Source organism: Falco naumanni, chromosome 3, assembly GCF_017639655.2.
Source record: "Falco naumanni isolate bFalNau1 chromosome 3, bFalNau1.pat, whole genome shotgun sequence".
In the NCBI taxonomy this organism is placed as follows: domain Eukaryota; kingdom Metazoa; phylum Chordata; class Aves; order Falconiformes; family Falconidae; genus Falco; species Falco naumanni.
Window position 1 is genome coordinate 5274697 of NC_054056.1, and position 15700 is coordinate 5290396.

The 15700-nt window shown below is 62.2% G+C and overlaps 1 protein-coding gene across 1 annotated transcript in view; it reads left to right on the top strand.

Annotated features, from left to right (window-relative positions):
• MACF1 (microtubule actin crosslinking factor 1) overlaps nucleotides 1-15700 on the top strand; it is a 147347-nt gene that overhangs the window by 9842 nt on the left and 121805 nt on the right.

Genomic DNA, 15700 nt, shown 5'->3' on the forward strand with positions numbered 1-15700 from the left:
GTGCTGAGCAGGCTGCACGAGGCCTCTGGGGGCTGCAAGAGCACGGAGGGGTCTGATGGCATGGTGGTGACTCCTCGCTGGGGGAGAGAAGTCCTTCTTCCTCTTCGTCACCCAGGAATGGGGGTGGCCAAGTGGTGCTGTCGGAGCGGAGAGTCCCTGGCTTGAGCAAGCCCCAGGGGGAAGCTGGGCTGGAAGCTGTCAGGCTGGATAATGCTGATTTTTTTTTTTTTTTTTTTTTTTTTTTTTTTTTGGGAGGGGGGGATGCATGCAGGAGTTGCTGGCTTCACTGGTACAGTGAGGACCAGAGGCAAGGGGGAGCTCAAGAAGGCAGCAGGAGCCCCAGTTCCCCCTGAGGATGGCTGGACTGGGTGCCCGAGGTGGAAGGTGCTGGTGTTTGTTTCAGCCAACAGGGAAATGAAGCTGGTGGTTTGTCAGGTGGGAGGATCCACCCGACCTCGCTCGGCTGGCTTTCTGCTGCCTTCGTGGTGGAGTCATCACCACCCCCAGCACCCGACGGTGCCTCCTGGGCTGGGCTCACCTCGCCGAGAGGCACATGCTTCCCCCAGTACCGCCAGCATCCCTGGTCATGAAATCAGCGGATGCAATTGCAGTTGCCATCGTTGTCCTGGTGCTAATGAGCCAGGAGCGCGGCTGAGCCCTGGGGACACCGGCTGCTTCTCCATGTGCTGCTGGTCCAGGACGAAAAGCCGGCGGTGGGTGCTGGGGCGGTGGGTGCTGGGGCGGTGGGTGCCGGTGCAAGGTGGCCACATCTGCGGTACATAAAATAATACAGGTTATTTTTCTGTCCATGACATGGCACAGGCACCAGGACGCGGCGTGACTCCCGCCGGTGTACGGTGCCGTGCCGGAAAGCTTTGATCTCGTTTCAGCGGCCAGCACGTCGCTGAGCGTCTGAAAAGGGCTCGCGCTGTTCCCTCGCTCCTCTTCCGAGCACTGCCTGCACGCATTCCCCTCGGAGCCTTTTCCTTCCCGGCTCATGCTTCAGGGCGAGACCGGAGTCTTTGACCTCCGTCTGCTGGTTCCTGGCCAACCTCCTTTCCAGGCTCGTCTCGCTTGTGTCGGCTAAGTTTAGATTGCCCTGGACATACCATGGCTGATGCCAGTGGCAAGAAACCTCCCAGAGGGAAGGAGAAAAAAAGAGGTTTTATTTAAACTTTCAATGTCTTGACACTGTTGTTTGAACACCAGGGTGATAAGTCCTTTTATATACACTTAAAACGGATAAATGGTGGGATGTGAAGCAGCGGCACGCTTCAGTCTTCCGTTTCTCCTGTCTCGGTGCTGGGAGAAGCTGCGCTGGAGCTCAGGCTGGGTGGGAAGAAGCTGCCTGGATAAAAATCCATCTGTCCCACATAGGGGGCTGTGAGCCGTTCCCAGGGCGGTGGGCTCAGCCCAGCTGCCGGCTCCTGCATGGGGCAGTGGGAGGATGCACCGAGCGGTGCCGGGAAGCAGCACAGCTCCTCCCGGCCCCCACGCTCGGCCAGGGGAGCCCTGGAAGGGACCCCGCTCCCTGAGCTCAAATCCAGCCCTTCCCCGCTCCATGGAGAAGCTCCGTGCCGTGGCTGGATCCTGGCACCGCCAGCTGAGGTTTGCAGGGCATCCGAGGCGGTCGCTGTGGTGGGTGTGATGGCACACCTGGGGTGGGGACGGCAGCCCACCGTGAGCGGCGCTGCGGTGGGAGCCCTAATTTCTGGGGCTGGTGGTGGCTGTCGCCCACGGTGTGGCCAACCTTCACCGCTCCATGGGCAGGACCTGGAAACCGGCTCCTCTCCGCGCCCCGACAGGTTGCTCACGCCTTTCCCATCCTGTCGGAGTCTGCGGGTGGGGTGGGAACCAGCAGAGCGGCTGCTGGGTGGTGGTGGGAGAGCGGGGGGTGGAGGCAGGGTGCTGGGCTCCCCGGCACGGGGAGGAGAGAGGCTTTCTGGCAGCTTCTGCCTGCGGGCGCTGGCACTGCGGGCAGTGTGGTCCCCTGCCTGCGCAGCCCCTGTCCTGCATCCCGAGCGGCGGGGCTTGCAGCATCCCTGCTGGGTGCTGACCTCGAGCTCTCCCTCCTTCTTCCAGGCGGTCTTTCTTGAGGCTTGCTGGAAGCTCCAGATTTAACGTCTCGGCGCTGCCCTTGTCTGGGGGGGCTGGACACGCTGCCGGGGCTTGGGGGTCTTCAAAAAGCCTCCAGCTCGGAGAGGGAAACTGCTGAGGAGGTCCCCTGCGCGGCGGCGTTAGCAAAACACGGAGGATGCTTGTGCTAATAAGCTGGGAAGTTTCATTTCTGCACTCATAACACAGGGTTTTGTGCATCTGGATGGATCCCACCCGGCTTGAGGGCCAGGGAGGGGGATCCTCCAGCATCAGCTTGCTGAGGTGTGTGGTGGGGCTGGGTGATCAGATTTGGCGTATGTCTGGCTGCAGCCGTGGTGAAACGAGTCCTTTGATGTGATCTGAGATGTGTGCCCTGCCTCTGTGTCAGATAAGCCTGATTCCTGGAAGGGGAGAAGCGGCGTGGGGGGGTGCTGCTGTTGGGCAAGATGGTTTGGGAGATTTGGGGTGAGCAGTGGGATGCTGATCCCAGCGTGAGGAGCTGGGGCTCCTCGCCCTGTTGGAGCAGAGCCACGGGTGGGCTGTGATGGTGGGGAGTCGGTGTGCGGGTCAGGGGAACACGCGTGTGTGTTTGTGCCCGGTCGTGCAGCCGTGGCCTCGCAGCACGGGGGTGCCCCGCTGTCCCTCCCCTCTTTATCAGCGATGTGGACCGGCGAGTTCTGAGTGGCTGCTTGGGCGCTGCGAGGCCTCAATCGTGCCGTTTGTTGTTTTTCTGTGCATGACACGCTGCATTTCCATTTTTCATTTCCTCTTGGACTCCGTTTCCCTCGGGTGAGTCCGAGCCTGCCGGCATGGACCGTGGGGCTGGCACCGTGCCCGTGTGCTTGCAGCGGCCGCCTGCTCTCCCTGCCTCTGCTCTGCTCCGACCGTGCCGGGGAAGCTTTGCCAGCCTCCCACGGGTGATGGGTGCTGTGTTTCGCACCTCTACAGCACCTGCATAGGTCTTCTCCTCTCCCAGCCTCTGCTCTTGCTTACTCTGAGCCCTGCTGGGATCCCTGCCCCCTTCCTCAAGCTGTGCCCGAGACCCCTGCCTGGGTCGAGGGCAAAGTCCTAACCTGGTTGGGGCCAGACCGAGCTCTGCTCCCGTCCTGCTCCCGTCCTGCTCCCGTCCTGCTCCCAAGCCCTTGCTCTGCCCTTGCTGCCTCCCAGCCCGCTGCCCTGCTGCTGCGTGGCCCCAGAATTGTCCCTTGGTCCTGGTGGGATGTTTGCGTTGACCTCTGGTTGTGTCAAAAAGTTCTCTCCTGTTTTTTATTAATCAATCTTCAGGTCCATTGTGGCCTTTCAGAAGTGCTTTTGCCAGCAGCTTATTTTTTCCCTGCAGGAAACTGTATACAAGGACTCCTGTGGCAGTGAGATTTGCGTTGACCTTGGGCAGTTTTGCTACAAGAGCCGTCCTGGTAAAACTATCCAGCGGGAACAACTCCTTTCCATGCGGAGGGGCCAGGCTGTCTCCCTAGCCTGGCAGTCCTGCACTGCGCATGCTGCCCCCCTGATTGATTAGCATCAATTAGCACTCCTGCACCACCTCCCTGGTTTGAGCGCTGTTCCGTTGATAGAGGACCACTAGGAGTGATGCTGGGACAGCTGGCGTGGCCGTGGCTGTCACCGTGTCCCTGCTGGGGGCTTGCCAGGGTGGTGCTGGTGAGGCTCTCCTAAAATAAATGCATCCTGCATCCCAGGCTCGCTGCCGTGGGTCACACGTCTGTGCCCTGGCTCTGCCAACATCCTTGGCATGACGCGAACAGCCTCTGCCCCGCTGCTGGCGATGGTGGGGAAGGGCAGCGTGGTGCCCTGCCATCCCCCCCAACTCATGTGCTCATTGGGGAGCAGACCCCCCCACTCCGTGGGGTGCTGACCCAGGGAAAGGGTGGTGGGGACAGCCACGGCGCGAGAGGTTTTATTGCAAGTGGCTCCAGACGCTGCACGTGGAGATATTTCATCCTCGCCGGCTGTTTGGGATGCTTCTCGTTCTTGCTGCGGAGGGCAGTTGCCGGGCTGGGAGACGCTGGGATTCCTCGGCTGGCCGGGTGTGTGTTGGCCATGCTGGGAGCTGGGGGCTCCCCCCGGCTCCCCCCAACTCCCCCCAGCCCCGGTGTGCTGATTGAGCCAGCTGGAGCAGTCCTCCCTGCTCTGGGAATTCCTGGCGTTCCCAGCAGGGAAGGGGAGCCAGGATGCTTGTGGATGGGGTCTGGTGGCATCAGACCTGCTTCCCCTTAACCCCCTCGGGGTGGGGGGGAGGGAATTGCCCTTTTCCCCATTGCTGTGGGGTTCGGGGGTCTCGGGCTGTCTTCCCACCTGCTCTGGTGTTGGGTGGCATGTTAGGGAGTGGGGCAGGAGGGAGGCGCTGCCCCCCTGCGTGTGCGGGGTTACCCCCATCCCTCTGGAGGTACAAAGCTGTGGGGGGTGCTGGGGGACAGCTGGGGTGCTGGGGGGACCGGGGCTTGCCCGGGGTGGCCATGTCTCCTTCCTGGTGGTATGGGTTTGGAGCAGCTGCTTGCTCGCCGTGTCTGGTGGCTGTCTCGGCCAGGTGGGAAGAGGAAGGATGGAGATAAATAAAACGGGGATGTTGATGGTGCTGCCCACTTGTCCGTGCTGGGCTCAGCTCTCCGTGCCACGTGAGCTGGCTCCTGGCAGGGGGGTGATGGAGAGGAAGGAGATGGTGTCCCCTGTGCCCCCTTCGCGGAGCTGTTCCTTGCTTCTCTCTCGCAGCCCCTTTGTCAGCAAGAAGCAGGGTTTTTTCCTTTTTTTTTTTATATATTTTTTTCTTTAGAGGAAAATTCCATTGTGCTATTTTTAGTGGTGACAACTTGGCGTCTCACAACAACTTTATTCTGCTCCCGGCTCTGCCAGCAGGCACGGGGGGGGATGTCTGCGGGAGTAGCCCCACGATGCCGGGGCTGCGGTGTGCTGGCAGGCGAGGGCTGCCCACCAGGCGCCTCCGGCTCCAATCCTGCCTGGGAGCTCTCGGCGGAGGCTGGCACAGCCTGTTCCATGTGGCTGCTCGCCGGCGATGGGCTCGGCTCCCTCTCTCTGGGTGAACGGGTCCCCACCCCGGCTGCGGCAGACCCGCGTGTCCCCGGCGCTTGGGCAGCTCCCTTGGATGGCAGCGGGTCCTCTGCGTGTCACCTCCATCCCACCCCACCCCGGTGGATGGTGCTGAGAGCCCTGGTGTAATCGGAGTGAGGGGCGGGGGGGCACCTCACCACCTGGCCCTGTTTCCCCCTCGGAGTTCCCGGAGTGATTTTTGGCTCCCCAGTTCCCAGGCGTGACAGCTGGTGGGGGCACGAGCAGCAACTGGTCCGTGGGGTTTGCTCCGCTCGCAGAGGAAAGCGATACCGCCGGTGTCCGTCTGTCCCTCGAGAGGTGTCCGTCTGCCTGCGGGGTCCTGTGTCCCCCTCTGGGCTCGCTTGGATGAGCCAAACTGGTTTTATTAACGTTTTTATGGATCACAGGGGGTATTGGCCTGGGATGCTGCTTGCCGTGGGGGTGGGCGCATCCGCTGCCGGTGGACAAGGGGGCTCTCCTCACCCCGCCAAGACGCAGGGAGCTGCCACCGCTGGTTTCTGGGGGGTGATTTGGCTCCTGCGGCACATCCTTGCTCTGCTCTCCCTCCGGCAAAGCTCAAACGCCGCGCGGGTGGGCCAGGACGGCTCTGCCGGGAGGTGCCGGCTGTGCCGAAGCCCAGGCGGGCAGATCCTGCACCGTGCGGTGGGTCTTGCTCAATCTGCTGGGATCTTCCCGGAGAGGCAGTGGGGTGGTACAGGGAGAGTGTGATCTGCCTTCCGTGACGAGCACATTTCAACACCGCTGATGCTGATGAGAGTATGATTATTTAATATTTGATTTGTCAGAAGTCCTGGGACGTGCCTGGTGGACATCAGCCCTGCTGAAGGGCAGCGATGAGCGGGGCAGGCGCTCAGACCACACCGGGCTGGTTCCTGCTGCCAAAAATTCCTTGAAAACCAGTAAATAGCCTTTGGGGCTTTGTAAGTGCCTCGCTGCCAGCGTGAGGGGGCAGAGGCAGGGGGGGATCAGACCCCCACCTACTCCTGGGTCTCACCTGGCCCCTTTTTTCCAGCACTTTATGGCATTTCTCTGGTGGCTTCGCCCGGAGTCAGTCACCACAGTGGCTTTTCCCCCCGAGGATGGGGACCCTGCGCTCTGCCCATTGACTCAGATTTCCCCATCTCCCACCTGCCACTCTTAAAGCCCGTTGGGGTTTTATTTTTTTCCTTCCCCTCCCAGTCCCCTTGAACATGCTCCTTGCTGGAAATATCCCCAGGATATACAATCCCTGAAACCTCTGGTGTGGAGGGGTGGGGTGAGGGATGCCGAGAGCCTTGATGGTGCGGGGTGCTTGCTGGGCTCATTTGCAAAAAGGGGGGTGGCCTTGGCCATGGGAGGTTTTAATGCACTTCATCAAATAAGGAAACGCGAGGGCTGTGCGGCAGCTGGCTGACGGGTGGTCAAAGGGCGGCGAGGCCGGTGGGGCTGGCGACGGTGGCAGGGGGCTGCGGGCACCCCGATGCTGCCCGGCTGAGGAGCGAGGTGGCCTCGGCTGGAAAATGAACTTGGAGAAGTACAAGAAGTTTCTGGATGGACTCGGCACCCTGAAAGGTATTTCTCACCCTCGGCGGTGTGGATGTGCGGCGCGGGGAGAGGCTGAGCCGCCGAGGGCTCCGGCGGAGTCTGCCCATCTGCCATCGATCGCTGATGGAGGCAAACGGAGCACTCCTGGGATGTCGAGGAGTCGCCGGCTTCCCATGGAGGCAGCCGGGAGGGGTGGTGCTTTCCACGGCTCTGCTGCACTTCCCTCCTTTGTCTTTTATTTGGATTTCGAGCGGTGCGTCTGGGCACAAAGCGAGCGCTGGGGCAGCGGCTGGACCGGCCCCTCAGCCGCGCGGGGAGGCAGGGGAAGCTGCTCCACAGCAACTGGAATGGAAATTGAGCCCAAAATCTTGCTAAAGGGAGAGGAGCCGGCTGCTGCTCCGGCGGCTCGGGGGCTGATGGGCTCCGTGAGGGTCCTGCTGGCCGTGGGTGCGGGGTGGCATCTGGCTGCAAACGGGCGCTTGCTTTCCCCCCTTTCCCTTTTCTTTCTAAAACGCTTTCCCAATGCTCAGCCTGGCCTCGCGGGCTGTCCCCGGAGAGCCGGCTGTGACACTCGATCGTGCTGGGCTGGCCCCTGGCAGGTGGCTGGAGGCAGGCGGCCGGTGTCCCCGCCGGGGCAGGCTGCGGGCGCAGGGGCAGCGGCGCAGCAGCTCGGTTTACCTGGTGCTCCAGCCTCAGCGGGAGGGAACAAACACTTCCCTTCCTTTTCCCCCGCCTTTCCTTTGTTGTTTTTTTCCCCCTATTCCTTCTGCCTCGAGCTTTTTGCTCTGGGACTCCCAGTCGGCTTCATCCAGCTGCAGGCAGCTACTGGGATTTGCCGGCTGGAAGGGAGGCGGAGAGGGGAGCAGAAGGCGCCTGGGATGCCATCGCCTGTCATCTTAACGACGCTTTTATCGACGTGCCCCTCTTTACAGTGCTGCCTCGGCACGGCTGGGCTTTACCAGCTGGGCCCACTGTAGAACAAAGGTGAATCAATTCCATGTTTAATTTAGCAGGGAGCCAAGGGAGTTGTCACCCGGCGGGCTGGCAGCCTCCCCACCCTCCCATGCCGCTGCCGGGGCTGACGCGAAGGGTTAATTCCGCAGCTCTAGTGCCTGACAGCTGCCCTGAGTTACCGCGTCCGGGGGTAATATAATTCACTTTCTTATGCTGGCGTGGTGTCCATCATAAATTTTTCCTGAGCCTCGCTGCAGCTGGCACTGGGAATCAATGTAAAAGGAGCCCTGAGCCGCCGTGTGCCGTGTTGCACCCGGGGGTGGGGGGTCAGCCTCATCCCACGGCCACGCTTGTCCCCCCTGTTCTGCACCCCTTTGGCAGCCGGGGCATGGCAGGGTGCTGGGTGCCAGTGACCCCCCCTCTGCGTTTCGGGGCTGCTGCTAACGCCTCGTGCCGGGGTTGCGGCCCCGTCTCCGGCTGCAGCTCAGCCGGTTCCCCTCCTGCCTGCCAGAACGAGGTGTGAGGAGCCGGGATGACGTTATTAATCGCGTTTACAAGGTGACTGCTTGCAGGAGCTGCTCTGGCAGCCTTCCCCCTCCCCAGGTGCTGCCCAGAGCCCTGCCGGGAGCAGCACCGCCTGCCTGCGCTGCGCCCAGTGCTCCTGGCACTCTGCTGCTGGGAGCCTGTCACGGGAATGGGAAAACAGGGGTGGCGAGTCCCCAAGAAGCCAAATCTGCCGGTTTTGGTCTGTTTTCCTGCCTCTGGCCCAAGCGATGCCGCTTGGTGGCTGCCCCCAGCCGTGTTTCTCGCAGCCCTTGGCAGCTTTCAGTCAGAAAGCGGGGCAGGCAGGGGGACGGCGTGACCGCCTTGGGGATGGGGAGGTAGGGAAGGGGCAGGGGGTGTTTGGGGGAGGCGAGACAAGCAATTTGTGTGGGTGCTGCTGGGGTGTTTCCCGGTGTATCCAAAGCGCAGAAGGGTCGCCCGCCTTCGTGAGTGGTTATGGCTAGCTGAGCCCTGCCTGCTGGCGCGGGTGGCTGTGCCATGCATCTTGCTGTCTCAGTTTGGCATTTGCCACGCAGCTAAGCGTGCTCTTCAGCTCTGAAAGCAGCCCCCCACCCCCCAGCCTGCCCTTGAGCTGCAAGGCTGGACAAAGCTGAAGGAGAGGAAGGTTTTATTGCTGGAGAGGTTTATTTTCCCCTCTCCCCCCTCATCTCTATTCATCTCCCCAGGGAGGTGGAGACAGCAGCGGATATTGGAGCTGGGAGCGTTTCATATGTAAATGTCCGTGTGTGTAAGTCCAGGCCCCTGACCCCCGGCACCATGCCAGCATCCATCGCTGTCAGCCCTGCTGGGTCCGGCCGAAGGGCTTGGAGAGCATCCCGGTGCCCCGTGCCCACCCGGCTGCCGTGGGGCTGGGAGAGACCCTGCCAGGTCCCCGGCTCCATGCTGGAGACCGAGGGTGCTGCTCCGGGGTGGACCCTGCCCCAAGAGCCGCTGCCCCCATGGGTTCGGGGTCACCCAGCCTTTCCACACCATCTCCATCTCAGGTTTCCCAGTGGCTGTCACAGCCCCGAAGTGGCGAGAGCCTGGGGCTTGGCTCAGGAAACCCATTTGATTACAAATTTATTGCTGGGTTAATTTTACCGGTGGCGTGAGGATGGCTGGTTTCACTTTCTGAGGAGTTTTGTTGTTTACTGGCTGAAATCCGGCATCTTCGTGGCCTTCTTCCGTGCATGCCAGCTAATCTCCTGGCTTCATCTGATCTTGTCGCTGCCACGTGCTTTCCCCACGGGAACCGGGCTCAGATTTTTCCCGTGGCCAGGCAGCAACAAGTGGCTCCGGGCTTGTTCTTACCATCTCCGCCTCACGCGTGTGCCCGCCTCTGCTGAGCTTCTGCTGTGTAAAAAAGAGGGGGTTTGAGATGTGACGTGCTGGCCCTGCTGCCGGAGGGATGCTGGGGACCCGGGCTGGAGCAGCATCCTGGTGTGTGCCACAAGGCTGGTGCCAGAGCAGTGCCACAGCTTGTCCCCAGAGCAGCGTCCTGGCGTGTGCCACAGGGCTGGGGCCAGAGTAGTGCCACAGCTTGTCCCCAGAGCAGTGTCCTGGTGTGTGCCGCAAGGCTGGTGCCAGAGCAGTGCCACAGCTTGTCCCCAGAGCAGTGTCCTGGCGTGTGCCGCAGGGCTGGTGCCAGAGCAGTGCCACGGCTTGTCCCCAGAGCAGTGTCCTGGCGTGTGCCGCAGGGCTGGTGCCAGAGCAGTGCCACAGCTTGTCCCCAGAGCAGCGTCCTGGCATGTGCCACAGGGCTGGTGCCAGAGCAGTGCCACAGCTTGTCCCCAGAGCAGCGTCCTGGCATGTGCCACAGGGCTGGTGCCAGAGTAGTGCCACAGCTTGTCCCCAGAGCAGCGTCCTGGCATGTGCCGTGGGGCTAGTGCCAGAGCAGTGCCACAGCTTGTCCCCAGAGCAGTGTCCTGGCGTGTGCCGTGGGGCTGGTGCCAGGGCAGTGCCGCAGTTGTCCCCAGAGCAGTGTCCTGGCATGTGCCACAGGGCTGGTGCCAGAGCAGTGCCACAGCTCCCTGGAGCAGCGTCCTGGCGTGTGCCATGGGGCTGATGCCGGAGCGGTGCTGCAGCTCATCCCTGGAGCAGCGTCCTGGCGTGTGCCACAGGGCTGGTGCCAGAGCAGTGCCACAGCTTGTCCCCAGAGCAGCATCCTGGCATGTGCCACAGGGCTGGGGCTGGAGCGGTGCCGCAGCTCGTCCCTGTGTGCCGCCGTCTGCTTTCGTCCCGTCATGTGATGGCTTCCCCGAGGAGCAGCCGGGGCTGCCGCAGGTGGCCGGGTGCGATAAGGGATCCAGGGCCACCATCTGCCCTGGCCACTGCGGGTGGAGGCCCTGGTGGGTTTTGGTTCCTCTGGCGTGCAGCTCTCCCGGCACTGTCTCCCTGTGCATGGGGAAGAGAATGTGGCCAGTTGCTCCTGGGGAAGGGTGGGTGCCTCTCCTCCGGCACGGCCACCCCGTGAGGTGTCCCCCCGCGGAGCACCCCTGGCCGGGGGGACTCACAGGCTGCGCCCCAGCTGGGGATCCCCGGTGATTTACAGCTCTCCCACCACAGCCTTGTGGTGCCAGAGGTGGATTTTGCTCCAGAAAGGTTCAACTCAACCCGTCTAAGAGCACCTGGTGGACTTGGGCCAGGCTAGGGGGATCCAGTGGGTCTGGTGCTGCGCTGGCGCTTGAACGAAGCGGGCAGAGCAACGTTAGCGACTGGATTATTTCGTTTGGCTTTTAATGGGGATTAAGTTTCTCTGTGGGAGAGTGAGTATCTAGGGAACAGAGGTTTCAGGCTCCTGCCTTCCCCTGTTTGGTTTGGTTGTTGGGGCTTTTTGTTGTTGTTGGTTGTTTTTTGGGGTTTGTTGGTTTTTTTGGGGTTTTTTTGGTTTTTTTTTTTTTTAAATTCCAAATTCCTCCCTGGTACTGCACGCCAAGGCCAGCCCGGCCGGGAGCTGGTGGCAGCGGCTGGGATGAAGCATCACTTCAGAGCATGGCACAGCCATGAGAAAGCCCTGGCAGAGCCCACGGCCGTGATCCCTGGAAGCGTTCACACTCCGGGCAAGCGCGTGGGCAAGGACCAGGGCTACATCCAGACCCCGGGCAGGCGCCCTGCTTCCCATCCCGGCCTTCCTCGGGGTGGGGGTGGGGGGGGGCAGGACCCCCCATCTTCGGTGGGAAGGTGCTGGGGCTGGCTGGCGGAGCAAGCTGCCAGCCCTTCGCCCGCCTCCTGCACGGCGCTAATCAGGTTTCACACTGCTTAGTTTGGGACATCTAATGAGATCAGGGCTCAAGGTTGCCTGCCCGCCTGCCTGCCCTCCATTTGCCGAGGAAAACGAGGGAATCTGCTCCTTCCTTCTCTCTGACCTCCATTTCCGAGCCGGGGCGTTGCACATCTCCTCTCCCCAGCAGGCTGGGGGGTTGTTGCTTGTCCCCCGCCTGCCCTCGTGTCTGCAGCGCGGTGGGGCTGCTTGTGGGGGCACACGGGGGGGCGGGTGGGGGGTGTCAGAGGGAGCAAGAAGGGGGGGACACGGCTTCCTACCGGCGGCTCGGGATGCGAGCTGCCCTTCCCTTCGCTCGCGCAGTTTGCAGGGAGCGGGATGCGGAGCGGGGGGCTGTTGGGGCTGTGCCTGGGCAGCCTGCTTGGGGGGGCGGGGGGGAGCAGTAGTGATGCCCCCACGTGTGGTGAGCTGCTGCGTGGAGCCTGTGCAAACACAGCGCCCAGGCGCGCCCCGAACAAAGCGCAGCCAGTTCCCACTACCCCAACGTTTTCCTATTTCTCCCCCTGCCAAGCAGCCTTTGGTTGGCGTTGGAATAACAAGCCTCTTTGCGGAGACACCGGGCCTTTTGTTAGCTGGTAGAAAAGGAGTTTTGATGCCGGCGATCCCTCCACACACCCCACCCCCCCCCCCCCCCGGCTTTCCTGCTCCCTAAGCCGCTGCTGTGGGAAGCGCAGAGCTTGGCCTTGAGCAGCCGACAGGGATCCCAGCACCGCAGCTCCCACCCGGATCCCCGGGGTCCTCCCCAGGGCTGGGGTGCAGAGCTGCACTGCCGTGGGGTCTGCCCCCTCCAAAAAGGGGCTGGGGGCTGGGACTTCATCTGGGGGGCGTTCCCAGGATTTGGAGCGTTTACTGGTGCTCAGCTCCTGTGCAGATGGTGGGAGCGGGTGCAGGATGCGGCCAGGGCTTGGGCTGCTCTCCGGCACAGGGCTCTGCCGCTCGCCTCTGCTGGGGCTTCCATCATATCTTGTGCTGGGGTTTCTTTTGGTGTTTTATTTTATATATATATATATTATTTTTTTTCTTTGTTGTGTTTTTGCATGGCTTTCTCTCCACCGAGGTGCTGTTGGGGCGTGCTGGGAATTACGGAGCAGGTGTTTACCCAGCCGTGGAGACGGCAGCTCTGTGGAGGTGTTGCGGTGTTGTCCCTGTGGCCGGAGGGGCAGGGAGGGACCCAGAGATGGCATCGCCTTCCTCCTCCTCCTCCTCCTCCCCTGGCCTGGGAATGATGCCACCGTGCCGTGTCAGCACAGGCCCCTGGGAAAGCGTGCAGACGTGTGCGTCCTCTCGCACGTGGGCGTACAAGCAAACCTTCCTCCCTGCCCAGAGCTGGGGTGATGTTGCTCGCTCCCAAAAAGCCGGAGTGTTTTCTGCTGGCAGATCTTTGCCGTTCCTCCCCCTGTGCATCCCATCCTCCTCGCCTCTGGCACCGGCTTCACCTCCTCCCTCTCACCCGGCAGCTCCATGTGCGTTGAGAGCTGCCCTTGCTGCCTGGCTGGCTGCCTCCTGACGTGCAGCTTTTGTCCGTGTCCCGGTACCCAGCCGCTGCCTGTCCCTGTCCCCTGTCCCCTGCTGCCTTTTCCTTGCAGGCTGATGCCACCGAATTGATTCCAGCTCAGTGGGGTTCAGTGCTTTCCTGGATCCTGGATTGCGTGGCCACGGGTTTCATGGCATCATTTAATGAGCAAGCGTGGTACGGCTCCCTGCCAGCGTCCTCGGAGGGGTGACAAACCAAAGGAGGCTTCTGAGAAGTGAGAAGCGATGAAATAATGCCTGAACCGCTGCATCAGCAAAAACCCAATGGCCTCGGCAGTCAGCTGGGGAGGCTGCTGGGCGGGCGGGTTGACGGGGGTTTTTTAACACTGGGAAAGGAGCGGTGAGATCACCCTCACCACCTCTTCAGCCTGACGTGCTCGCGTTCGGGCTGAGAGGGAGGGTCCAGAAGCCTGGGCAGTGTTGGAGAGGGTCTGAATCAGATGTCTCTCGGATGTCGTTGCATGCACGTGGCTCAGCAAAGCTGCTGGCGGGGTGTGAGGGGCTGCTGGGGTCCGTGCTGTGCGAGAGGGGGGGGTCTCCGGTCGTTTTGTGGGATGTGGGTGGGCATCCTGCCTGTGCTGGGAGCAGCAGGGCTCACGGTGCTGTCAGCTGCGGATGCCTCTGAAGCTGGGGTACCAAAAAGCGAGCCCCACCAAAGAAAGGAGGCTGGAGCTCCATGCCTGTGCCCTGGGGATGCTGGCTGCTCTCGGGGGTGGGGGGGTGGGGGGGTGAGCCTCCCTGCTGGTGCTGCCAGGGGAAACAGCCTCCTCTTGGGTTATTTTGGAGATTCTTCGGGCCCTGGGTCCTCCTGTTGACTTGATCTGTCCCATCTGAGTCGGGCCCCTCGGGTGGCCCTGGCTGGGATGTCAGATTCCTGTAGACCCCGTTAACTGCTGGTGTGCTGAGGGATTCCCACTCCTCGTGCTGGGGAGCAGGAGTGGGTGCTGAGCCGTGCTGCCCTGGGCAGGTGGCAGTCCAGCTCAGCTGTTTGCTTTGCCGAATGAAAACTGGCAGGAGTGATGTTTGCTTCCAGCCTTAGCTCAAACCATCTTATCTCTGCCCTCTATCTCCCCGCTCCAAGGTGATCCTGGGGGTCCTGCCCCAGGTCCCCTTCGCTGCCCCCAAGCAGGGCCGGCTGCAGGGCGGCAGCTCTGTTGCGGGAAGGGAAGTCTCCTTATTTTAAGATATGATTCTTATTTTGGTGCCCAGACGTCTGCTGGAAAGGGGAACATCTCCGCTCTTATCAGCGCTTCCTTTTCCCTGGTTCCTCGGAATTCAGATTTTGATGCTGATGGCGGCGGGGGGGGTCTGAGGCGCCCCCCACACAGCCCCTTTCCTTTTCACCTCCCTTTGCTGCCTCTAGCTGACCTTTGGCAGCGTGGGCAGCTCTTCTGCTGAGAAATACACAGTTAAATATTGACTCTTGGTGCAGATACAGGTCGGGGGGGCTGGTACAGAACAGCCCCCCCCCAAGCCCTGGGCGGAACCAGGCTGCCCTGGTCATTACAGGCAAAGGGCAGCTTGAGCCCCCTGTTTTGCTGTGCAAACACAGAGGGGTGACAACAGGGTGCTGGGAGCCTCAGCCCCCCCCCCCCCCCCCCCCCGGATGCTTCTCCTGGGCTAAACCCCCTATTTGCACAAAACACGGCATTGGGAGGTTGGTTTTTCCAGGGCCGTGGGGAGCGTTGCTGCCCGGGAGGTTTCGTAGTCCCCATTTTTTCAGACCTTTCGCAGCCCTGGTGATGCTGTGGGGCCAGCGTGGGACCCTGCGGACTTGTCCCCATCCCTTCTGGCGGGGCCACCGCCGCTCCGGGATGATGAAAGCCAGGAGGGAATGTTTAATGCGGGGAATGCACCCGCTCTGCCAGGAGCAGGGGGCATGCGGCAGGAGCTGGGGGCATGCAGCAGGAGCAGGGGGCATGCAGCAGGAGCAGGGGGCAGGGGGCAGGAGGCATGCAGCAGGAGCAGGGGGCAGGGGGCATGCAGCAGGAGCAGGGGGCAGGGGGCAGGAGGCATGCAGCAGGAGCAGGGGGCAGGAGGCATGCAGCAGGAGCAGGGGGCATGCAGCAGGAGCAGGGGGCAGGGGGCAGGAGGCATGCGGCAGGAGCTGGGGGCATGCGGCGGGGGGCATGCAGCAGGAGCTGGGGGCATGCAGCAGGAGCTGGGGGCATGCAGCAGGAGCTGGGGGCATGCAGCAGGAGCTGGGGGCATGCAGCAGGAGCAGGGGGCATGCAGCAGGAGCAGGGGGCATGCAGCAGGAGCAGGGGGCATGCAGCAGGAGCTGGGGGCATGCAGCAGGAGCAGGGGGCATGCAGCAGGAGCAGGGGGCATGCAGCAGGAGCAGGGGGCAGGAGGCATGCGGCAGGGGGCATGCAGCAGGAGCAGGGGGCATGCAGCAGGAGCAGGGGGCATGCAGCAGGAGCAGGGGGCATGCAGCAGGAGCAGGAGGCATGCAGCAGGAGCAGGAGGCATGCAGCGGATGGTGAGGGGATCGGCAGCTCTGCCTGCACATGCACAGGCGGTGATTCACTGGCGGCGGGAGAGGTTTTTCAGTCGAAGCTGAGGAGCTCGTCCAGCGGGGATGCGGTGGGCAACGCCGGGAGCCGTGACCTGCCTCGTTCCACCTTGTTTTTAATAGCCCGGCTCGTAAGAAACGTCATCTTTGTTCTTGCTTTCCTTTCCCAT